The following is a 26,731-nucleotide window of genomic DNA, read 5'->3' as shown; positions in this document are numbered from 1 at the left end:
GCCCCTCCTCCAAGACTTTCTTCATCTTAATCAAGCTGTCCGTCAGTCATTATGTATGTCAGTGTATGTTAATCAACACCATACCAGTGGACGGATGGGATGGAAAAGACACTGTCGATGTACTGCAATAATACGCATCACAGTTGACAGTGCGAACAATTTCAGCAATTTTACAGTAATTTCAACACCGACCAATGATGCGACAGCATGCTTCCCAATTTCAGTATCATTGCTATATTGCCCCTCGTCTACTTTGCGAGTACCATTGCGAATGTAGATAGATGCCTGTGCAGTACGGCCATTCATTGTTAATTCTGGAATACATACGTCAGCAAAGTATATCAGACAGCGATCTACATATTTCTAACACCTCGATCATAGTGTGTAATTTACGATCTGTCTTTACGCAGATGGGAGTCACAGGATATCACGCATTCTTAGGATAAAGTTAGAGACTCAACTGTTTTTGACCAAGCCCCCCTGCAGTACCACCTTAATCTGCAGCTGACCAGGAGTAGACCACTACATTCCGCGTCCCGTGTATGAATGGACCTTGCTGAGTCCGCACCTATCCACGTGTACAAGATTTCTCCATATGCTCGCACGTCGAGGAAGTTAGCCCCTGTTATCCGTGTATATTAGTACATTTGCAAGTGTTGTGATGTAATAGCACACAGTTAAGAAGGACAAGAAACGGGTGGTTTTTATGCATGATGGAGCTCCAAGAGGATGGAGTTTGAAACAGTTTAGGTAAATCAACTACGCTACCAATTCTAAAGTATTGTTCCAACGTCTAGGATCAGTACCAGGAAGGTATTGGTAAGAGAGAACATAAACACACGCGCTCCTAACACAGGCTATCATGTAAGCTGGCTTCAGTTTCCGACCTATTAGTTGTGTGGAATATAATGCTATTAATATTCCTGTGATGTCACCGCCAAACACCACACTTGTTAGGTGGTAGCCTTTAAATCGGCCGCGGTCCGTTAGTATACGTCGGGCCCGCGTGTCGCCACTGTCAGTAATTGCAGACCGAGCGCCGCCACACGGCAGGTCTAGTCTAGAGAGACTCCCTAGCACTCACCCAGTTGGACAGCCGACTTTGCTAGCGATGGTTCACTGTCTACATACGCTCTCATTTGCCGAGACGACAGTTTAGCATAGCCTTCAGCTACGTCATTTGCTACGACCTAGCAAGGCGCCATATTCAGTTACTATTCTGAACAGATAATATTGTGAATCATGTACCGTCAAGAGCGACGTTCATCATTAATGGATTAAAGTTAAGTATCAAACTAATTACGTCCGCTTTCTGAATTCTAATTCCTTGTCATATTCCAGACCTCACGTCAATATAGTTCTTCCCTCCTCACGCTAGCCTGCGTGAGCTAAAACGCGTGCATTTCGGTCTCCTTTAGTGACACGGTGTTGGCTTTTTTGCCAACACAACAATTCCAGTGTAAGAAATATATTTCCAGCGCATGACATACACCCTTCTTGCAAGTTTCTCTACGAAAAACTGTAAAATAAAAAAAAACTATTTCCTTAAAACATAGATCGTGTGTCACACACGTGCAATACAGCTTTCCAGAGATGTATAGCGTCCACTGTTCACATCCATTCACAGTTCAGAAATTATACTATGCCCGCATCAGTCCTATGATCTTTAGTAAAGGAGGATACCTCTTACAAGGAAACAGATAAACGCATAGCAACAGCGTTTGGCATGTGAAATTACACGTCATCCTGCCACTAACTCTGCATACAGGACATCTGTCAAGCAGATGTATACACAGGGATTGCAGTGCTCACAAACACTTATCGCTAACTTAGATTCATCTTTGCTATGAAACTGATGTCTCGATTTTATACCAAGATGTGGCAGGGGAATGGAGTAAATCGCATAAATCTTTGTTCGTGTAGAGCAATGTGTCTAAACAGCATCGTCACGTTTCATCACACATAAGCCACGTTGTCCTCTGATGACCGAGAGGTTTGCTGTTAGCGATGGCAAGTAGACAGTGCTCTAAGTCACAAACAGAACACGCGGCTGTACATGAGTCGAACGCAGACTGTATCACCCAACTGATGCATCCTGACAGAACTCAATTCCATCTCAATCGATCACTCTACCCACTCTCTGTCATCCTTTAACGCAGACGCAAGTAGGTTTACAGGCAGATGGTTCTCTGTTTTCCTGGGAAGCGTCAAATACAGTAATAACTCGCATGTATCAATGTTATCTCAATAGACATACAGCAGAATGTTGCCTTGACAGGAAAAAAGTGACTGTTTCCCTGGTTCCCGATACTTGCACGTCAACATTTTCTCGTTTTCCTCTTGCTATCGCATACTCGTTCCGAAGTATAAGAATTCTTCTGCACCAACCAGAAGACACGCAAGTACATCCTCAATGTCCCCACATTTCGGTGCAATTCCCCTCAATTTACACGTATTTTCCCTCATTTTTTGTAGCTTTTTCGATTTTATGTCACTTCTACCCATGTGATCACATCACATCCCATTCCGTGTTCTAAAATTGCTTGTAAATGTAGTGCACCTGCCAACACCTAGCGCAAATGCAGTATTTTTCTGGTTGGTTGGTATAGTATAGCACTGCCCTCGGATGCATCCAGTCACCTCCATCCACATAGTCTACAGTTTCCATGTATCTGCTCGGTTTTCTGTATGTCTGTGTATGTTCATGTGCTGCACACAGCCCCTCTGCACGGCTGAGTAGTGAACCAATACTCAATATGTGTTAGATAGCTTTCCTGATCACATATGTTCCCTGTGGAAATTTCAGAAGATTGATTATGAATGTGTGTTTGTGCTGGACTATTATTCCCTCCCATGTAAATTGTCTGGTTGACTGCTCCTGCACATATTCCACCTTGGTTGAGAGAACATCGATAGTGGTGTGTGCTCGTAGCAGGTGAAAGAGAGGTGGATGACATCCTTTCCTGGTTCTCTAGACACGAGAAGCACCTTAGATGATTATAGGTATAATTTGGAAACTGTTATATCACTGACATCAGTATTTGCGAGTGGAAATATCAGTTTCCTCTCTTTTTTTCGAATTTTTGCATGAAGACAATCGTAGACGCGATAAGTTTCTAGTTACTCAGTGTTTTACAGCATGCTGCACCTCACTAATGTTTTGGGTTTCTAGAGAAACAATTTCCAGTCTATATCCTCAGAATTATACTGTGCAAGCCATACTGCTATTCAGCTCAGAGAGTGACCTCGGTCTGCCGAGGGTGCTCTGGTCACATGTTGGGCCAGTGTGTGTGTGTGTGTGTGTGTGTGTGTGTGTGTTGGGGGGGGGAGGGGTATGACTTGTGACCGTCAGCTGTGATTGATGACTTCCCGACCTAATGGCAAATATCTAGTGCATCGAGGGGTATATATGATGTATGTGTTTATGCTATCTGACTTCGCCGTATATGTATGAGTGTCAGGCGGTCTATAGCTATGTGCATGATGCAGACATGGCGATTTTGGAGGGTGCAGGATACGAATTGTATATTTACTACATCGAGATGGTACATAGTGAAACACAAAGGAATTGGAGATCGGTTTCACGCTGTAATATTCAAGCTTCTGTCCTCAGTGGCAGAGCAGTGTAATTGAGCAGGTGTCTTTCAAAATTTGACGATATGTATACCACTTTTGCAGGGTTTAACTGTCAGCACAATATGTCGATCAGTACAAAATAGTTTTGCTGCTGAAAGTCTCATCTGCAGAAAAAGAAAGAGCGGAAAATGCTCCTGCAGCAGTTTAGTGCATAAAGTCAGTAAGATCCAATCAAAATGCTCCGTTCGTTCACAAGACATACTTTGTGCTGGGTGTAGGAGTCTCTACATAGCTGTGACGACGTTTACTGTTTTGGAGACGTTTTTTGAAAGCATGACATGACAATTTCCAGGAAGGGTACCACATTATGTACAGGGTTCCTCGTTAGGAAAATCAGGAGGAATGCATTCTGCGTTATTCTGGGCTATTTTCGTGAACAGGTCCTGTTAGGACAAGAATTTCCACGCAGACAAGCTGAGACATCATAAAAAGCTCCTACAGGAACAACGAAAGCAACTGGTAACTTATTTCTGCGGCGCTTTACTATTTCCAGGAAGGGTTCATATGTAGTGGATGGGCTGTCCAATTAGGGTCACATCCTGTATAATTGTGGGAAGCACTGCAAAAGATTTCTATGGAATGTCCAGAGGGGGACACTGGCCACATTTTAGCTGTACTTGAGATGGTGAGTCACTCGGCAATTAGGTCTTTGTTGGACTGCAGGTACAAAGGCATTGCACCAGCAATGGTAAACACGTGCTCGCTGCCCAGAGGCGTCTCACAGGCTGGACCAATGAGCCCACACCATCCCAGCATGAGTGCCTGGGGAACAGTTCGTTGATACGTCACAGTTTAATTTCTTAACCATTGTTCCAAAGTTTCTTTATGTGCAATGAATGTTTGTGCACTGTACTATTTCCGGCTGTTTAAGCACTACGAGCGTGTTTGCATTATTTTGCCAATTTTATGCATAGAAAACGTGTCTGTACATTAGTGTACTGTATTATTCCGGTAATCTATGAGTATTTTGCAGGTCTGTGGGATTTGCAGCGCATTATTTCGAAAGTTTACAACTGGTGAGCGTGTTCACAGAGCGTTATAATGTATTATTTTGAAAATTTACGAGTTGTTTGCATATCCAAACATCACTGTACTGCATTGTTTTGGTGATTCACGCATAGTTTGCAGGTCTGTAGGCTATTTACTGTGACCCAAGGACGTCAGGGCGAGTGTTTTGAACCAGTGTAATAAATAAAACTATGTGAAATCCGTTCCTAAATAAATAATTCAACTTCCCACTGAAAAAAATAAAAGTACACTTCTTCCTCTCTGCAGCAGCTGGACACAGACTCAGTCCTTATCCCGCCATTTTTCCCCAGACTACCATGGGATTACAGTGGCCTCTGGTGGAGTACTGTGTTCTAGGTCAGTTGGACTCTGGATGTCATGGTGAACACCCTGGATGGAGCTACTGCCTATGACAACTAAAATTGTTTAAATAAACACTACATGCAAAATAAAGACATCTATCCTATCTAGCATAGACTGAGTCCTTTTCCCATCAATTCCCTGGAAGAGGTGTTGGTCAGTTGACTTAAGTTAGTGGAGGTAGCCCAAGTGACCTTTTTTCCCGCCAATTTCTTAGGTTAGTGGAGGTAGCTCAAGTGACCATTTTCCTGCAAACATTTGATCTTCCCACTATGACGTCATTGTGACGTTGCCATTTCTTTCACCGCCATCTTGGATCAGCCATGTTGAATAAATTTGGTAACAATGCAACCTGGAGTGGTGCCCCTGTTACCGTACTACTATGTATTTCGGGTAGACACGATTTTGATGAAACTTTGACTCTCCCATCTGTCAGAATTGTTCAAAACTTCCCACATGTGAAGAAGAAACATCAAAGGTAAAGCACCTAAAAGAATGTTTCCTTATACACAGGGTAAACGTAAAGTCTATGAAACATTGTCGCCTCCCAGCACAGTTCCCATATACCAGTTTATTCTTCTTTTGGCCTCTGTGTTATCTGCATGGAGCAGTCAGGACGTTAAGGATGATATGGGTTTAGTTAGCGCTTTTGTCACTCTTTATAGCGAAGATGAGAGGGGAGAACTCTCTTTGGTTGGGATGGGTGTTCGCTTACAATAGGTTGGTAATTCTGGCGGAGGTGGCAGCTTTCATCTGGTGAAGCACCAAAATTATTACTTTTAGTCAATTCGTTTATTGTTCTATCAACATATTTGTTATTGAGATGCCAGGCCAAAACTTCTTAATAGAGTGTCAGCGGCTGTCTGTAATTGCTAGGAAGGATCTTTATTAGAGACGAAAGCTTTCACTGTGCCTCTTTCTGCTAATTGCTTTCAATAATCGGTATGATGGACCTTTATCAGAGACGAGTGCTTTCACTGCTACTCTCTCTGCTAACCACTGGACACTTGGCCTGAATCATAAATCATAACCACTTTGAAATCGTTCACTACCACTCAAATGCCACTTGCCCTATAGTAGAAGAAATAAATACTAGTCCGTAACCTGTTCCTGTTATTCAATGAAACTCCTCTAACTTAGTTCTTTGAGACAGAGACAGGCCGACTCTGTTCGACACTATTCCAATAAATAGTGAAAATTGCCACCTAGCTTGCAGTTGCCGCATGTCCAGCTCAGTCTATCACCGTCTTCTGGAAGTTAAAGTGTCTGTTCCTATACTGAAGAGCCAAAGAATCTGGTATAGGCATGCGTATTCAAATACAGAAATATGTGAACATGCAGAATACGGTGCTGCGGTGGCAACACCTATATGAGACAATACGAGTCTGGCCCAGTTGTTAGAGGACAAAGTGGCTTCGTCACTGGAGATTAATTTGCTTTTCAAGTCACCATTTTCAAAATAGTTCTGCCTGTCAATGCAAAACTGCGGAATGCGCAATTTGTCGCCACTGCCTATGGCTTGCAGGAGCTGCAATTTGTAGGAATAGACTCTTAATCCCTTACGAAGAAGGATTTTTCAAACTTTTGATTGAGATATGTTTAGCTCTGCACCAAATCGATAGCAGTCTCTGTGGGACTTCCGAACGTCTCGTTCCTCCCACAGTCCACCGTATGTTCTGACATATGCGTTAATTCGGACGTTTTCCATCGCACTAACAATTCGAATTTTTTGTACCATTTCATTACGTTCCTTAAATTGTTAACATGTTGCGAAACTCTTTGCACACTCACTACCGAATGGTGACGGACAAATTCTAGCAAACAAGACGCTTTCTTTACCTGGTTCGGTGCCATTTTCAGCAACTACCGTCGATAGCGACCTTTTTGATGGTCTTCCAGGCTAACTTGCTGGTATCAAGTTAAAAAAATTCTTAGAGTTTGTGTGCCACGTACTGAATCATTTATTATGTTGTCTTTAGCCATTTATCTAAACAGCTTTTTTCAAGTGTATCATGGACATAATTATCGCCTACTTCAGCTGTCAGCAATGGAAATGGAGGCTCAACGAGAAGCAGTATTATTTTTATATATAGACAGAAGCGGCGAATGAAAATTTGTACCGAGTGTGTGATTCGAACCTGGCTCTCCTGCTCACTAGGCAGATGCACTAATCATTATACTGCCCTAACACAGTTAATCTTTACAACTACAAAGACTGCCCTAGAACTCGTCCCTCCTGAATCCAAATTCCCGTTCACAATTCAGCCTCTCTCATTGAGGACGTGTTAGGGCAGTCTGTGTAGTTGTGCAGATTCACTGTGTTAGGGTAGCACAGTGGTTGGTGCATCTGCCTAGTGAGCAGGAGAACCAGGTTCGAATCTCGGCCTTAGTACAGGATTTTATTCCTCACTTCATTCTGCATTTATTGCCGGGCGGAGTAGCCGACTGGTTCTAGGCGCTTCAGTCTGGAACCGCGCGACCGCTACGGTCGCAGGTTCGAACATTTTATAGAGTGTGTGATGTCCTGAGGTTAGTTAGGTTTAAGTAGTTCTGAGTTCTAGGGGACTGATGACCATAGCAGTTAAGTCACATAGTGCTCAGAGCCATTTGAACCATTTTGAGCCAACTCGGCATGTTTACGTCAGAATTGTGTGAGACTTGAGAAGGTCTCTGGAATTATATAGTTTCGTTTGATTAAAGACACAATTTTATTGCATTGAAAACGCGATATGTTAATGATGATCATGTTTGGTTTGTGGGGCGCTCAACTGCGCGGTCATCAGCGCCCGTACAAATTCCCAATGTTTACACAGTTCAATCTAGCCACTTTCATGAATGATGATGAAACTATGAGGACCACACAAACACCCAGTCACTGGGTAGAGAAAAACCCCAACCCGGCCGGGAATCGAACCCGGGACCCCGTGATTCAGAGGCAGCAACGCTAGCCATTACACCACGAGCTGCTGATAACATGAAATGTGATGTGCTTTCTTCATATTAGTTAATAGCTCCACAGTAAACCGAGAAATAACAACTCCATCTCCAATTTCAGTTCCTCAACAATGATAACTTTGTCAGAACACATAAAATGAATTCGGTATTGCTAGTAATGACTACTATCACCTATACAGTGGAATGATGACAATGAAAATTTATGCCAGACCGGGATTCGAACCCGGATTTCCCACTTATCGTGAGAAGTCGCCTTACCATTTGGCTATCCGTGCACGACTCTCAACCACACCCAAACTTCCCTATGTCGTCAATCATGCGTCTACGACCTGTACCCGTACATCCATTATGTACGAGGGTTGGAACTTAAATAGTGGCAACTATTTATTCAAAAGCGATACAAAAGAGTTACATGTTTTTAAATACTAATCTCTTCTTCCTCCATAAAATGTTCGTACCAAGAACTGCTTTTCAGGGGTGATTTTTAGGGATCTGAGGATGACATGGATAACTATGACTTACATAAAGGCCCTGAATATGTCCCCGAACGCAAATGCACATCTATAGTTCAACTGTACCTCGTGCAGTGATGGTTGCTGAGTGCGCGACCTGCCGGGGCTTGGCAATGGAGCACGCCATACTTATGTTCTCAGGACACAAACGATATGCTACATGATGTAAGCCTCATATTCGCTTAATCCAGGAGATTGTTATTAACAGTAATTGGAAGTCGTCTGTCGTTCCAAATACAAATTAGAGAAATTCTCATCAATAGTTTGTCATGTAAGTTAATTAAATTTCCTATCACATATATATTGTCCCGTGTTGTGGCTCCTGTTTTGCAACAAAACGCCGGCACAGTGAGTAAGCAATTTAGTTATACTGAATAAACCGTTCATATTTATTATTTATAGGACACCTGATTTAATTTGTGGGTAGAAGTAAAGAAAACTGAATTCAAAGTTACCCTTTCCAATCTGGAGTTTATTTACTTCAAATTGTATCATAATTAGTTATAAGTTTTCTCGAAATAAATCTATTAACAATTGTTTTCTTGATGCTCAAATAAGAAAGAAACTGTCTCTGCAAAGAATCTAACAAATCAAATTCCACAATGGAATGTACGCTGATGCGCTCAAAAGCACAGTAAATGATTTCTTGAATGAAACTCACTTGGCACAGGCTGTTCTGCTAAGAACTCGTGGGTACCTGTAATTGAACAGAAGATTGATAAGGAACCGCGGTTGGCTATCCAAAATCTGTGCAGTACGCAAAAACCCAAGTTACAACAGGAAGCAAGATAAAAATAAGTAAACACACTGAAAATGCAAGTTTCAAATGCAACTCAAGTTGCAGGATTGATCTTCCAAATTGTGAGCCGCTTAGCGCAAAGGCAGCGCTAGCGCTAAAAAGCGATACTTTCTCGTTCGATTCAACGAAAACTGCGCCAGGCTTTGACCAGGCGCCTCTCTGCCTCGATGTCTTTCTCTGTTAAATTCACGTTCCTCTTCGCTCCCAAAAACCTGCGAGAACTTCTCCACTATCGCTTACAACATGCCCATTAATTTATCACGAGTTGGTATGCTTCAAATGGTTCAAATGGCTCTGAGCACTATGGGACTTAACTTCTGAGGTCATCAGTCCCCTAGAACTTAGAACTACTTAAACGTAACTAACCTAAAGACATCACACATATCCATGCCTGAGGCAGGATTCGAAGATTCGAACCTGCGACCGTAGCGGTCGCGCGGTTCCAGACTGTAGCGCCTAGAACCGCTCGGCCACTCCGGCCGGCAGTTGGTATTCTGTGTCCCCACCGATTAGTTCAGATATTCGTGTTACAGTGCCTATGATGATGACTCTTCGGATAAGCTGACATCACCTGGAAAGTTAGATTCTAGAAATTTTCCACAATGAACACGACAAGCTGCCGGTGTCGCATATTTGGAAGCGCCAATAGTGAATGCAGATTAGTCACGCCAGGAATATTCAGGGTACCTGTGGTCGCTCTGGTGTAACTTCCAAGGTCTGTGGCCTGTGCCACATCGGGCTTCAAATCAGCCGCCCAGCATGTGGTGGGGGGAGGGGGAGGGGGGTGGAGCCTTGCTATCCGATATTCAAACCACGGATACCACCCAGGTCTCTTGCATTACCTCTCAGGCTTGCTCAGGGGAGAGAAATTCACGAATCTTGCTCTTCAAGCTGCTAGCTATGTATTTTTCTCTAGGACAGTTATAACATTAAGTTGCCAATTTTACCTACTGCTGCATAGTGAAATGTGATAGTCCTGTCACAAGATTGTTGATGTTTAGGTAGATGTAAATATTTATTTATGCCAATACATACGTTAGGTTTTGTCCCTTGCCATAGTTAACGTGAATTTACGTCACAGGGTGATGGCCATACTGTTAAGAGCGATCCTTAACATTGTTCACATACAGTAGTAAGGTGAAAATTAATAATAGTAACTCACGTTAAGTTTACTCAGTTTGCAAGTAAACAATGTAAAGTAATCACCGACGAATTTTTAACAATGAAATTTGATAGAATTTATCATTTTAAAAATACATCTTTACATTAAATATATTTGAAATCAGTGACTTAAGTAAATAAGAAAAGCAGATATATTTCCAATCTCATATTTATGAGACTTTATCATCTCAAAATTAACGGCTATAATAATTTTTTGCACCCATATTTACTGAATGACGCATATAAAACCATTTGCTTTGCATTTACACTGGTATCATTCTATTTAAAACTCGTGAAAATCGACTCTCTCTATTGTAGATAGATTTTAAAAAGAGATATGGAGAGATTGGAATCGATAGAGATTCCTGTTGGTATGAACAGTTTTCTTTACATACTTGTATGAGTATAGTAGTTATTGTGGTCTTCAGTCCTGAGACTGGTTTGATGCAGCTCTCCATGCTACTCTATCCTGTGCAAGCTTCGTCATCTCCCAGTACCTACTGCAATCTACATCCTTTTGAATCTGTTTAGTGTATTCATCTCTTGGTCTTCCTCTACGATTTTTACCCTCCACGCTGCCCTCCAATACTAAATTGGTGATCCCTTGATGCCTCAGAACATGTAGTACCAACCGATCCCTTCTTCTAGTCAAGTTGTGCCACAAACTCCTCTTCTCCCCAATCCTATTCAATACCTCCTCATTAGTTATGTGATCTACCCATCTAATCGTCAGCATTCTTCTGTAGTACCACATTTCTAAGGCTCCTATTCTTTTCTTATCTAAACTATTTTTCGTCCATGTTACACTTCCATACATGGCTACACTCTATAGAAATACTTTCAGAAATGACTTCCTGACACTTAAATCTATATTCGATGTTAACAAATTTCTCTTCTTCAGAAACGCTTTCCTTGCCATTGCCAGTCTACATTTTATATCCTCTCTACTTCGACCATCATCAGTTATTTTGCTCCCCAAATAGCAAAACTCCTTTACTACTTTAAGTGTCTCATTTCCTAATCTTATTCCCTCAGCATCACACGACTTAATTAAACTAAATTCCGTTATCCTCGTTTTGCTTCTGTTGATGTTCATCCTCCTTTCAAGACACTATCTATTCCGACCAACTGCTCTTCCAAGTCCTTTGCTGTCTCTGACAGAATTACAATGTCATCGGCAAACCTCAAAGTTTTTATTACTTCTCCATCGACTTTAATACCTACTTCGAATTTTTCTTTTGTTTCCTTCACTGCTTGCTCAATATATAGATTGAATAACATCGGGGAGAGACTACAACCCTGTCTCACTCCCTTCCCAACCACTGCTTCCCTTTCATGTCCCTCGACTCTTATAATTGCCATCTGGTTTCTGTACAAATTGTAAATAGCCTTTCGCTCCCTGTATTTTACGCCTGCCACCTTCAGAATTTGAAAGAGAGTATTCCAGTCAACATTTTCAAACGCTTTCTCTAAGTCTACAAATTCTAGAAACGTAGGTTTGCCTTTCCTTAATCTAGCTTCTAAGATAAGCCGTAGGGTCAGTATTGCCTCACGTGTTCCAATATTTCTATGCAATCCAAACTGATCTTCCCCGAAATCAGCTTCTACTAGTTTTTCCATTCGTCTGTAAAGAATTTGCGTTAATATTTTGCAGCTGTGGCTTATTAAACTGATTGTTCGGTAATTTTCACATCTGTCAACACCTGCTTTCTTTGGGATTGGAATTATTATATTCTTCTTGAAGTCTGAGGGTATTTCGCTTGTCTCATACATCTTGCTCACCAGATGGTAGAGTTTTGTCAGAACTGGTTCTCCCAAGGCCGTCAGTAGTTCTAATTGAATGTTGTCTACTCCCAGGGCCTTGCCGCTACGGTCGCAGGTTCGAATCCTGCCTCGGGCATGGATGTTTGTGATGTCCTTAGGTTAGTTAGGTTTAACTAGTTCTAAGTTCTAGGGGACTAATGACCTCAGAAGTTGAGTCCCATAGTGCTCAGAACCATTTGAACCATTGAACCAGGGCCTTGTTTCGACTCAGATATTTCAGTGCTCTGTCAAACTCTTCACGCAGTATCATATCTCCCATTTCAACTTCATCTACATCCTCTATTCGTTTCCATAACATTGTCCTCAAGTACATCGCCCTTGTATAGACCCTCTATATACTCCTTCCACCTTTCTGTTTTCCCTTCTTTGCTTAGAACTGGGTTTCCATCTGAGCTCTTGATATTCATACAAGTGGTTCTCTTTTCTCCAAAGGTCTCTTTAATTTTCCTGTAGGCAGTATCTATCTTACCCCTAGTGAGATAAGCCTCTACATCCTTACATTTGTCCTCTAGCCATCCCTGCTTAGCCATTTTTGAGACGTTTGTATTCCTTTTTGCCTGCTTCAGTTACTGCATTTTTATATTTTCTCCTTTCATCAATTAAATTCAATATTTCTTCTGTTACCCAAGGAGTTCTACTAGCTCTTGTCTTTTTACCTACTTGATCCTCTGCTGCCTTCACTACTTCTTCCCTCAAAGCTACCCATTCTTCTTCTACTGTATTTCTTTCCCCCATTCCTGTTAATTGTTCCGTTATGTTCTCTGAAACTCTGTATAACCTCTGGTTTAGTCAGTTTATCCAGGTCCCATCTCCTTAAATTCCCACCTTTTTGCAGTTTCTTCAGTTTTAATCTACAGTTCATAACCAATAGATTGTGGTCAGAGTCCACATCTGCCCCTGGAAATGTCTTGCAATTTAAAACCTGGTTCCTAGATCTCTGTCTTACCATTACATGATCTATCTGGAACCTGTCAGTATCTCCAGGCTTCTTCCATGTATACAACCTTCTTTTATGATTCTTGAACCAAGTGTTAGCTATGATTAAGTTGTGCTCCGTGCAAAATTATACCAAACGGCTTCCTCTTTCATTTCTCTCCCCCAATCCATATTCACCCACTATGTTTCCTTCTCTCCCTTTTCCTACTCTCAAATTCCAGTCACCTATGACTATTAAATTTTCGTCTCCCTTCACTATCTGAATAATTTCTTTTATTTCATCATACATTTCTTCAATTTCTTCGTCATCTGCAGAGCTAGATGGCATATAAACTTGTACTACTTTAGTAGGTGTGGGCTTCGTATCTATCTTGGCCACAATAATGCGTTCACTATGCTGTTTGTAGTAGCTTACCCGCATTCCTATTTTCCTATTCATTATTAAACCTACTCCTCCATTACCCCTATTTGATTTTGTGTTTATAACCCTGTAGTCACCTGACCAGAAGTCTTGTTCCTCCTGCCACCGAACTTCACTAATTCCCAATATATCTAACTTTAACCTATCCATTTCCCCCTATAATTTTTCTAACGTACCTGTCCGATTAAGGGATCTGACATTCCACGCTCCGATCCGTAGAGCGCCAGTTTTCTTTCTCCTGATGACGACGTCCTCTTGAGTAGTCCCCGCCCGGAGATCCAAATGGGGGACTATTTTACCTCCGGAATACCCAAGAGGATGCCATCATAATTTAACCATACAGTAAAGGGGCATGCCCTCGGGGAAAATGAGTATAGTATAGAGGTGTAAAATTGCCATAGATTACCGCAAGTGTAAACACGGTAGTTTCCATAGTGGGTTTGATCAGTTAAGATCACAACCACATTACCTGTATGTTACGTGTGTTGCATACCAACTGGGCGTTACCTCATTTCCATTGCTTTGTTTGCATATGCGATCAGTGTCGTAGCAGATTCCACAAGAAAACGGAAACGGTGAACTCTCTGAGTCTGGCTATATAAAGGTCTACATAACCTATGGAATATTTTTGTTCTACATAATTATCCTCCTATCAGTTACTTAACAATACACAGTATTTACAGCAAAATAGAAATTTTCGTTATTTAATTTAGATTTTATTGGGTAGTTGAGTTTTAACGTGAAATTCAGGGACGTTGTAGTAAAAATAAAAACAAAACAACACAGATTTGTCATATAGTCCTAGGAAACGCAAATTTACTAAAAAAAATAAAATAAAAAACAATGGTAAAACAGGAGTATATCAGACATGACTTCAATATTTCGTCGAACTTGCGTAAAACATATTTCTGTTGTTCATATACAACTTCCGCATTAATCAATAATAACAGGGAACTGTTACCTTTGATCATGATGACGAACAGTCTATTGAGTACAAAGTAACAACAATAATTATATAGACATTTTGTGTTTGTGCATTTAAACTGTACGTCCATCAAAAGTAATTGTTTTGTTCATGAAAAAACACAGAAGCTATGCTACTTATAAAACGCAATTTATATTTTGTAAGGATATCAAATACACAACAGATTAACAGTGAACAATATGCAGTTCTAATTATGTGCGAAACAAACAAAACAGTTCCTTCCTGTTGTATTGTGCTTTGCAGTAATTTAAACATCTTGTTAAGGCAGTTATCAGCTTTAAATATATTATAAAATGCACGACACACAGGTGCTAACTTTATTTATAGTTTATTACAACCGGTTTCAGTCATTAACTATGTTCATGGTCTGTACGAAATACAATGCCGAGATGTACCTTTAATCAAGTCGCTCTTCCACTTATGAGAGCTACACATGGCACTGTATTGAGGTATTTATGCTATAAACATCACACAAATTCCTTATAATCCTTATGTTTTTATACTTATGGATGTGTGTTATATATTTTGTTTGATGATATGTTCTGTGGAATATCATAGCAAATATGCTTATGATGTTGGTTCTCACTTGGTTAACCTCACAGATTGTCATACCTTATTGATCTTCATACTGTTAATAGATGTGATATTGCCTTATTGCTTTAGATGAAGATATGATGACTTTTTGATTAGACAACAAGTAGGGTGATTGAGGTTACTTAAATATTTTTTATTTATCTCTGAATAGGTCTTCAGCTTTCTGGCTTTGTATATGAACATGAATTGAGTAGTTACACCATCTGACTGCCCTAAGCTCATTTACTACATTGTGGTAATATTTTTATACTTTCACTTAGGAAAATATCTTCGTGCTTCCTTTTTGTACATTTTTGGTGACAAATGGCATTGTTAACAAGACGCTGTTGACAAACATTTTGACAGTTCTTTGTATTCTTCATAGTTGTTACTTATGATTATGTGAATGCACACTCTTTGTTAATTTAATGCCATTAGAATATCGCTTCTAATGGACTGTGATCCTAATTGTGCTATGGGGTTTCCCACGACTGGGTCATCGTTTCACATGATTGTGACTGTCAGTTCGTGATTGGCTTTGCTGAAGATGTTTCAGATAATGAGTTTAAGAGTTATTGTTTTACTGGACGGTATTTTTTTCCCAAAGAAATCTGAAACTTGAGTTAATACCTTTTAGCTAAGTACGTTAGCGTGAATTGGATATTTTCAGTAGGATCTTTACGCCATTCTAATAAGTTCATCATATTTCATCAAAAAAATGTTACTCTTAAGTCTTAGTGATGATAAAGAATGTTGTTATCGTAGACTAATAAGTACATGAAATAAAAAATAAAATAAAAATAAATAAATAAAAAAAGAAAGGAGGGAAACGGGAAAAATCCTTTGTGTAATGTATTTATAATGTTTATTGCTTTGTCTTCTTGAAATGTTTAGTTAGAACACAATTTGGTTGCGCGATGTACTCGTACGATTAGTGTCATCTTCATCCTAGTTACGAACGTAATATCTTTGTAGTCTTTAATGTTTGAAATGTTTGCTATGAGTTCTGGCTCTGTAATGCCAACGTATGTCTTGCGTTGGTTCTCTTCAGTTAATTGCTCGTCACACAGATTTCGTACTTGTAAAGCTCGAAATGGACGATACTTTGGGTATATACACTATTGGCCATTAAAACTGCTACACCAAGAAGAAATGCAGATGATAAACGGGTGTTCATTGGAGAAATATATTATACTAGAACTGACATGTGATTACATTTTCACGCAATTTGGGTGCATAGATCCTGAGAAATAAGTACCCAGAACAACCACCTCTGGCCGTAATAACGGCCTTGATACGCCTGGGCATTGAATCAAACAGAGCTTGGATGGCGTGTACAGGTACAGCTGCCCATGCAGCTTCAACACGATACCACAGTTCATCAAGAGTAGTGACTGGCGTATTGTGACGAGACAGTTGCCCGGCCACCATTGACCAGACGGTTTCAATTGGTGAGAGATTTGGAGAATGTGCTGACCAGGGCAGCAGTCGAACATTTTCTGTATCCAGAAAGGCCCATACAGGACCTGCAACATGCGGTCGTGCATTATCCTGCTGAAATGTAGGGTTTGGCAGGGATGGAATGAAGGGTAGAGCCACGGATCGTAATACATCTCAAATGTAACGTCCACTGTTCAAAGTGCCGTCAATGCGAACAAGAGTTGACCGAGACGTGTAAACAATGCCACCCCATACCATCACGCCGGGTGCTACGCCAGTATGGCGATGACGAATAGACGCTTCCAATGTGTGTTCACCGCGATGTCGCCAAACACGGATGCGATCATCATGATGCTGTAAACAAAACCTGGATTTATCAGAAAAAATGACGTTTTGCCATTCGTGCAGCCAGGTTCGTCGTTGATTACACCATCGGAGGCGCCCCTGTCTGTGATGCAGCGTCAAGGGTAACCGTAGCCATGGTCTCCGAGCTGATAGTCCATGCTGCTGCAAACGTCGTCGAACTGTTCGTGCAGATGGTTGTTGTCTTGCAAACGTCCCCATCTGTTGGTTGGTTGGTTGGTTTGGGGGATGAAAGGGACCAGACTGCTACGGTCATCGGTCCCTTTTTCCAAAGACAAAGAACATCCACAGAGAATAAAAACGAGGAACAGAATAGATCACAGACGATACAGAACAAGAGAAACGGAGACAAGGACAAGACAAAACGAACTAAAACCACACAGAGTGTGACAGTGGTTGGCCGACCATAGAAATAAAAAAAAAAGGAAAAGCCAACCACTTAGAAACACATTAAAAGATCAGTTTAAAATCATAGGCCAAAGGCCAGAATCAAAACAAAAAATAAAACAGAAACACTCAGATGAAAGAATAAAAACTCCCTGCCCTAATAAAACGTAAAACTAAGGCAGCCATAACAGGGTCATCGGATAAAACGGCAGGGAGCGTATCAGGCAGCGCAAATGTCTGCCTGACCACAGCTAAAAGGGGGCAGGCCAACAGAATGTGGGCCACCGTCAAAGCCGCCCCGCAGCGACATACAGGAGGGTCCTCCCGGCGCAGTAAATAACTGTGTGTTAGCCGGGAGTGGCCAATACGGAGCCGACAAAGGACGACTGAGTCCCTGCGGTTGGCTCGCATGGAGGACCGCCACACAGTCGTCGTCTCCTTAATGGCACGGAGTTTATTGGGTGTAATCCGATCGCGCCATTCAGCGTCCCAAAGCGCAAAAACTTTTCGGCGGAGGACCGCCCGCAAATCAGCCTCTGGGAGGCCAACATCCAGAGATGGTTTACTCGTGGCCTCTTTCGCCAGGCGGTCAACATGTTCATTGCCCGGGATACCGACATGACCGGGGGTCCACACAAAGACCACAGAGCGGCCGCAACGCGCAAGAGTATGCAGGGACTCATGGATAGCCATCACCAGACGAGAACGAGGAAAACACTGGTCGAGAGCTCGTAAACCGCTCAGGGAATCGCTACAGATAACGAAGGACTCACCTGAGCAGGAGCGGATATACTCTAGGGCTCTAAAGATGGCGACTAGCTCAGCAGTGTAAACGCTGCAGCCAGCCGCCAAGGACCGTTGTTCGGAATGGTCCCCTAGAGTTAGCGCATACCCGACACGACCAGCAACCATCGAACCGTCGGTGTAAACAATTCCAGAGCCCTGATACGTGGCCAGGATGGAATAAAAGCGGCAGCGGAAGGCCTCTGGAGGGACCGAGTCCTTCGAGCCCTGTGTCAAGTCGAGCCGAAGGCAAGGGCGAGGAACACACCACGGGGGTGTACGCAGAGGCGCCCGGAAAGGAGGTGGAACAGGGAAAAACCCAAGCCCACAGAGAAGCTCCTTGACGCGTACGGCGATCGGACAACCCGACCGGGGCCGACGGTCTGGCAGATGGACGACTGACTGCGGGAACAGGACACGATAATTGGGATGCCCGGGCAAGCTTAGAACATGCGCCGCATAAGCGGCCAGCAAACGTTGGCGCTGGAACCGCAGTGGAGGTACACCTGCCTCCACTAGTACACTGTCCACAGGGCTGGTGCGGAAAGCACCAGTGGCAAGGCGTATCCCGCTGTGGAGAATTGGGTCCAGCACCCGCAACGCAGATGGGGATGCTGAGCCATAAGCTAGGCACCCATAATCCAGGCGAGACTGGATTAACGCCTGGTAGAGCCGCAACAGGGTAGAGCGGTCGGCGCCCCAGTGGGTGTGGCTCAAGCATCTCAGAGCGTTTAGATGCCGCCAACACGTCTGTTTAAGCTGCCGGATATGAGGCAGCCAAGTCAACCGGGCATCGAAAACCACCCCCAAAAACCTGTGGGTTTCCACCACAGCAAGGAGTTCGTCGCCAAGATAAAGCCGCGGCTCAGGATGGACTGTTCGGCGCCGGCAGAAATGCATAACGCGGGTCTTGGCTGCCGAAAACTGAAACCCATGCTCTACAGCCCAAGACTGCGCCTTACGGATAGCGCCCTGTAGCTGACGTTCAACAGCTGCAATGCCAGTAGAGCTGTAATAAAGGCAGAAGTCGTCAGCATACAGGGAAGCAGAGACAGAATTTCCCACGGCCGCAGCGAGCCCGTTAATGGCTATTAAAAACAGGCAGACACTTAAAACAGAACCCTGTGGCACACCGTTCTCCTGGACGTGGGTGGAACTATAGGAGGCTGCGACTTGCACGCGGAAGGTACGATACGACAGGAAATTGCGGATAAAGATCGGCAGAGGGCCCCGAAGACCCCATCCATGAAGCGTAGAAAGGATGTGATGACGCCATGTCGTATCGTACGCCTTCCGCATGTCGAAAAAGACAGCGACCAGGTGCTGACGGCGGGCAAAGGCAGTACGGATGGCCGACTCCAGGCTCACCAGATTGTCGGCGGCGGAGCGGCCTTTCCGGAACCCACCCTGAGACGGAGCCAGAAGGCCCCGAGACTCCAGTACCCAATTTAAGCGCCGGCTCACCATCCGTTCAAGCAACTTGCAAAGAACGTTGGTGAGACTAATGGGACGGTAGCTGTCCACCTCCAGAGGGTTCTTTCCAGGTTTCAAAATGGGGATGACAATACTTTCCCGCCATTGCGACGGAAACTCGCCCTCGACCCAGAGACGGTTGTAAAGGTCGAGGAGGCGTCGCTTGCAGTCCACTGAAAGGTGTTTCAGCATCTGACAGTGGATGCGATCTGGCCCGGGAGCGGTATCAGGGCAAGCGGCAAGGGCACTCTGAAATTCCCACTCACTGAATGGAGCGTTGTAGGGTTCAGAAGCGTCGGTGCGAAAAGAAAGGCTCCGACGTTCCATCCGCTCTTTAATGGAGCGGAAGGCCTGGGGGTAATTCGCAGAAGCGGAACTCATAGCAAAATGCTCTGCTAAGCGGTTTGCAATGACGTCGGAGTCAGTACAAACTGCTCCATTCAGTGAGAGCGCAGGGACGCTGGCAGGGGTCCGATAGCCGTAGACGCGTCGAATCTTGGCCCAGACCTGCGAAGGAGTGACATGGAGGCCAATGGTGGACACATACCGCTCCCAGCACTCCTTCTTGCCTTGGCGGATAAGGAGGCGTGCCCGCGCACGCAGCCGTTTGAAGGCGATAAGGTGGTCTAAGGAGGGATGTCGCTTGTGACGCTGGAGCGCCCGCCGGCGATCTTTAATCGCTTCAGCGATCTCAGGCGACCACCAAGGCACAGCCTTCCGCCGAGGGGACCCAGAAGAACGGGGAATGGCAGATTCGGCGGCAGTAACGATGCCGGTGGTGACCGATTGAACCACCGCATCAATGTCATCACTAGAGAGAGGCGCAATAGCGGCAGTGGAGGAGAACAAGTCCCAGTCAGCCTTATTCATAGCCCATCTGCTAGGGCGCCCAGAAGAGTGACGCTGTGGTAGTGACAGAAAGATCGGAAAGTGGTCACTACCACACAGGTCGTCATGCACACTCCATTGGAGAGACGGTAAGAGGCTAGGGCTACATATTGAAAGGTCAATGGCGGAGTATGTGCCATGCGCCACACTGAAGTGTGTGAAGGCACCATCATTTAAAATCGAGAGATCGAGCTGCGACAATAAATGTTCAACGATGGCGCCTCGACCTGTTGCCACTGACCCACCCCACAGAGGGTTATGGGCGTTGAAGTCGCCCAATAGCAAGAAAGGTGGCGGCAATTGGGCTATCAGCGCAGCCAGGACATGCTGCGAGACATCACCATCCGGTGGAAGGTAAAGACTGCAGACGGTAACAGCCTGTGGCGTCCACACCCGAACAGCGACAGCCTCTAAAGGTGTGTGGAGAGGGACAGACTCGCTGTGCAGAGTGTGAAGGACATAGAGGCAGACGCCACCCGACACCCTTTCATACGCTGCCCTGTTCTTATAATAACCCCGATAGCCACGGAGGGCGGGGGTTCGCATTGCTGGAAACCAAGTTTCCTGAAGAGCTATGCAGAAGAAAGGGTGACGGCTGATAAGTTGTTGGAGCTCAGCTAGATGGTGGAAAAAACCGCCGCAGTTCCACTGGAGGATGATATTGTCCATGGCTGAGAAAGGCGTGAAAGGACTGGGAAGGCAATTTACGCCGCTTGTTCACTCACTGCCACCGATTCAGTACCCGTACGAGAGGCATCCATGGCGTCTGAGGGACCAGCGAGATCAAGGTCCTCAGCGGACGCTAGAATCTCGACTGCATCCTCAGACGCAGAGCGCGAAAGGTGCGGTGGGGTTGGCGCCACCGCAAGTTCTGTGGCCTTAGAGGTCTTTCTCTTGGACTTCTCCCGCTGAACCTTGGGTTGCACCGGCTGGGAAGGCTTCACCGATTCAGCCTCCGGGACAGAGGAGGATCGTGAAGCCCTACGCCCGGCCGCTGGTGAGGACTTATGCCACTGGCGGCCGTCATCCTTCCCGCTGGTGGAACCCTGGGAAGGGAGGGTCCCAAGGGAACTCTTACGGGCGAGAGTAGCCGAAGAAGTTAGACGCTTCTCCGGCTGAGAAGCGGGGACGGACGTCCCCGACGGGTGGGTGGAGGTTGCTCCTGAGGTAGGTGGTGCAGGAGCAACCGGTTGGGTAGAGCCCCCCACAGGCAAGGGGGCAGGAGGAGTCGTACTGCTTATCGAGCTGGCTGGAAGTCTCGAAACTGATGGGGCTAGCACAGTTGTCGTAGCAGCTGCATAAGAAGATGTCATTCTCACAGGATGGAGTCTGTCATATTTCCTTTTGGCCTCAGTATAGCTCAGCCGGTCCAGGGTCTTATATTCCATAATTTTGCGCTCTTTCTGAGAGACTTTGCAGTCAGGCGAGCAAGGTGAATGGTGCTCCCCGCAGTTGACACAGATGGGAGGCGGGGCACATGGAGTATCGGGATGAGATGGGCGTCCGCAATCTCGACATGTGAGGCTGGAAGTGCAGCGGGAAGACATATGGCCGAACTTCCAGCACTTGAAGCACCGCATCGGGGGAGGAATATAGGGCCTGACGTCACATCGGTAGACCATCACCTTGACCTTTTCCGGTAACGTATCACCCTCGAAGGCCAAGATGAAGGCACCGGTAGCAACCTGATTGTCCCTCGGACCCCGATGAACGCGCCGGACGAAATGAACACCTCTACGTTCTAAGTTGGCGCGCAGCTCGTCATCAGACTGCAAAAGGAGGTCCCTATGGAAAATAACACCCTGGACCATATTTAAGCTCTTATGTGGAGTAATAGTAACGTTAACATCCCCCAACTTGTCACAAGCAAGTAACCTGCGTGACTGGGCGGAGGATGCCGTTTGTATCAGTACTGAGCCAGAGCGCATTTTAGACAAGCCCTCCACCTCCCCAAACTTGTCCTCTAAATGCTCGACGAAGAACTGAGGCTTTGTGGAGAGAAAAGACTCCCCATCAGCTCTCGTACAAACCAAGAATCGGGGCGAATAACTATTACCTCCATCCTGAGACTTACGCTCCTCCCACGGCGTGGCCAGAGAGGGGAACGTTTTCGGATTGTACTTTTCAGCATTAAATTGAGCCCGAGAACGCTTAGAGACTGCTGGCGGCTGGCCGCCAGCGAGAGATGATGTACCACGCTTCATTGCGGGTCATCCGCCCTGATGCCACCTACTCCGACCAAGGGCCCTCCCCACGGGCGCCACCCAGCCGCAGCAATAGCCACCTGGCAGGATGGCCATTGCCGGGAGTCCCGATGCCCCAGGGAGACGGGCATCTACTCCTTGGCATACGTGGGGAGTTAACGGCGCAGGCATCAGTAGAGCGATCCCTGTGTTGTCAGGGGGCTACAACCAAGAGGGTACATGGCGGCCCCACCACAACGGACTGGCTACCGTGCTGGATCTTAGGTGCAAAACTGTCCAAGGTCGTCGTCGCAGTTAAAAGAAACACTGCAGAGTGCAGCGTGGGAATCGCATCCAGGGACGTATCCTCGCCCAAGAGATGGAAAACGAGCGGAACACTATTGCAACGACGAAAAAGCCGGCTAAAGGTCTCAATGCACGACGGATACAGTGCACCACGTAAGGCGCCCTTCCCCAATTGGCTCGCTCTTCGGAATAATTTAGAAAGATGGAGGTCAAACCCGAGAGGGGACCATCACATAAGGCCGAAACATGTGAGACTCCTTTTAGTCGCCTCTTACGACAGGCAGGAAGACCGCGGGCCTATTCTAACCCCCGAACCCGCAGGGGGGTCCCCATCTGTTGACTCAGGGATCGATATGTGGCTGAACGATCCGTTACGGCCATGTGGATGTGGTACCCGTCATCTCGACTGCTAGTGATACGAGGCCGTTGGGATCCAGCACGGCGTTCCGTATTACCCTCCTGAACACACCGATCCCATATTCTGCTAACAGTTATTGGATCTCGACCAACGCGAGCAGCAAGGTCGCGATACGATAAACTGCAGTCGCGATAGGCTACAATCCGACCTTTATCAAAGTTGGAAACGTTGTGGTACGCATTTCTCCTCCTTACACGAGGCATCACAATAACGTTTCACCAGGCAACGCCGGTCAACTGCTGTTTGTGTATGCGAAATCGGTCGGAAACTTTCCTCATGTCAGCACGTTGTAGGTGTCGCGACCGGCGCCAACCTTGTGTGAATCCTCTGAAAAGCTAATCATTTGCATATTACAGCGCCTTCTTCCTGTCAGTTAAATTTCGCGTCTGTAGCACGTCATGTTCGTGGTGTAGCAATTTTAATGGCTAGTAGTGTAGACATATGTAGCGTATAGATATTATAGATGCACACCAGGCTCGAACTCTTACGGGAACCGGCGAAATGCCGCAAGTAATGAGGACAATGGGCAGGGCCACTGCACTTGTAGAGCGGGGGTAGTTTGACAATTCAAGACCGTGCAGTTGCGATGACCGCTGTGTCCGGATGGCTCAGTTGTCAGAGCATCTCCCTAGTAAGCAGGAGACCCGGTTTCGAATCCCGATGCAGCACAAATTTCAGCTTTGAGTCAATGCCCGCTCGCAGCCAAGATCAGTAAATCCTTTGTGATACTTTTAGTGTTGAAATATAATGTTGGCTGGAGATTAATTTTTCGAAGTAAGTAATTTTTCTGTCATTACAATTGAAATAATCTTGTGGCCTTGTAGGTCATTACCTTTCCGCATGTGACACAATTATTTTTTTGTATTTCTTGGAGGATCGTGGACATGGTTCATGACCGAAACTACTCGGAATAAAATATAAACAAAATCAGAATTTATGTGTCTGGCATTTAATAAAGTTCCTTTCTCACACATTCATTGATGTTTATTTCCCTACAAATGCTACCAGTACTGCTGGTAATCCTAACATTTACTACGCGATTTACGAACTGTAGCAAAACAACCGAACCGTAGTTACGGCGCAGCGCAACTCTAGTACGATATCTTTTTGCGATACTAGTCACGAGTAAAGTACCGATGGTTTTCGTTCGATAGCGCGTCCCTGCCGTGAAGGTGCCGGGCTGCAGGCTGTCGAGAAGGCGAGTGTAGCGGTCGCGGCGTGCGTTGTTAGGCGAGCGCCGCCGGGAACCTTATTACGGCCGGAGGCCTGCCCGCGCCCCCGCGGCCCGTAAGCGACGCACAAAGTAATAGCGTCGGCGTACGTGCCGCAGTTAGGCCGCGACGCCGCCACAAAAACGACGCCTCGGCATTCCGATCGAGACGGGCCGAGAAGACACGGCCTTTTTACACAGAGCGCGGGCCGCGTATAATTGCAGTCATTTGCAGTGGTTAGGCCCTCCCCTGCTCCCCTTCTGTCCTCTCGCAGGTCGCCGCTTTCGCCTCGGATGCACCCCTTCCTCCCACCTCCTCTCCTTTTTCTCATCCCCCCCCTCCCTCCTCCCTCACAATTCCTCGTTTCACCGACGCTGTCTCCCTAGACAAAGTTGGCATGCTCGCTTTTATTCGGACAGCTCGCTTATGCTCTCGTATATACGTCTCTGCCACTCCCGGTCGCCCCGTCCACTGCGCTTCTCTTGCGCCCCTCCACTCTCTCTCTCTCTCTCTCTCTCTCTCTCTCTCTCTCTCTAGCTCTTCCCCGACGTCCCCCATTTTGTTTTGTTTCTAATAAATGGCCAGGCGAGACTAGCCCAGCAGCCGGCCCATGTGGATAATTTCGTGTTGTTATCGTGCGGAGAGAAGCCTAATGGAACGCGCCTACGTGATCTGTTGGACCCCGGCGAGCTGGTCGTTGGAGGACGAGGTGGTGGAGGGGGGAAGGGGATGAGGCGGCCTGGGTGGGCGGGGGGCGGGGGGGGGGGTGGAGGAGAATTACTCGTGGGAGTAGGCGCGCACCTCTGCTGGCTGACACATTCCCACTGAGGCGCAGATACCGGCGTAGCGTACCGTTCTCCACCGTTACACGGCGGCAATCGCAATGCGCCAACTACCTGGCGTGACCCGCACTTTGAGACGTGCATCCACTGGCGAGTAACTTCCGCAAGTGACTTCTACAAGCACTTGATCAGGTGTTTACATTAGAACAAAAACATTCCGCGAGTTGCAGCCCGCCCCGAATTCCCCTGCTGTGCGAAACTTTTCATCTCACAGCAGCACTTGCAACTTAGGACCTCAATTATTTGCTGTATGTATTCAAATGGTTCAAATGGCTCTGAGCACTATGGCACTTAACATCTGAGGTCATCAGTCCCCTACAACTACTTAAACCTAACTAACCTAAGGACACCACACACCTCCATGCCCGAGGCAGGATTCCAACCTGCGACCGTAGCAGTCGCGCGGTTCCGGACTCAAGCACCTAGAACCGCTCGGCCACAACGGCTGGGCTGTATGTATTCCAATCACTGTCTTCCTCTACAGTTATTAACCTCTACAGTTCCCTCTCGTACCATAGAAGTTCTTCCGCGATTTTTTAACAGATGTCCTATCATTCTGTCCCTTCTTCTTGTCAGTGTTTTCGATACATTCCTTTCCTCGCAGATTCTATGAGGAACCTCCTCATTCCTTACCTCAGCACTCCACCAAATTTTTCACATTCTTCTGTAGCACTACATCGCAAATGCTTCTATTCCCTACTGTTCCGATTTTCCACATTCCATGTCTCTCTACCACACAATGCTGTGTTCCAAACGTACATTCACAGAAATTACTTCCTCAAGTCTGTGTTTGGTACTAGTAGACTTCTCTCGGCCAGGAATACCCTTTTTTCTAGTGCTAGTCTGCTTTCTATGCCCTCCTTGCTCCGACCGTCGTTGGTTATTTTGCTGCCTGGATGCAGAATTCCTTAACTTCATCTACTTCGTCATCACCATTTACGATGTTAAGTAACGTAGCTCGACGAAACTGCTACAGTGTAGTACTACAGCTAACTAAAAGAAATACGCAATCAAACGAACAGAAATGACACTTTCATTCAGAGGCAATAATTACATCGAAGTCTCCACGATTCATGATGGTCGCCTGGATATTACAAACAGCGGGACGTGGTTCCCAACAGGGTGTGTAATCACTGTGGATGGCCCCCACGTCATCGATAGGACTTCAGTCGACGGAACGGGCAGTCGAGTCTATTCGCTGAAAATCCTCTCGATGCAAGAAGCCAGCCACCTGCGCCATTCCATGCAGTCGCGCAATGTCATTTAT

This window comes from Schistocerca cancellata, chromosome 9 (assembly GCF_023864275.1).
Source record: "Schistocerca cancellata isolate TAMUIC-IGC-003103 chromosome 9, iqSchCanc2.1, whole genome shotgun sequence".
Classification (NCBI taxonomy): domain Eukaryota; kingdom Metazoa; phylum Arthropoda; class Insecta; order Orthoptera; family Acrididae; genus Schistocerca; species Schistocerca cancellata.
Note: the sequence above shows the minus strand (reverse complement) of the source record.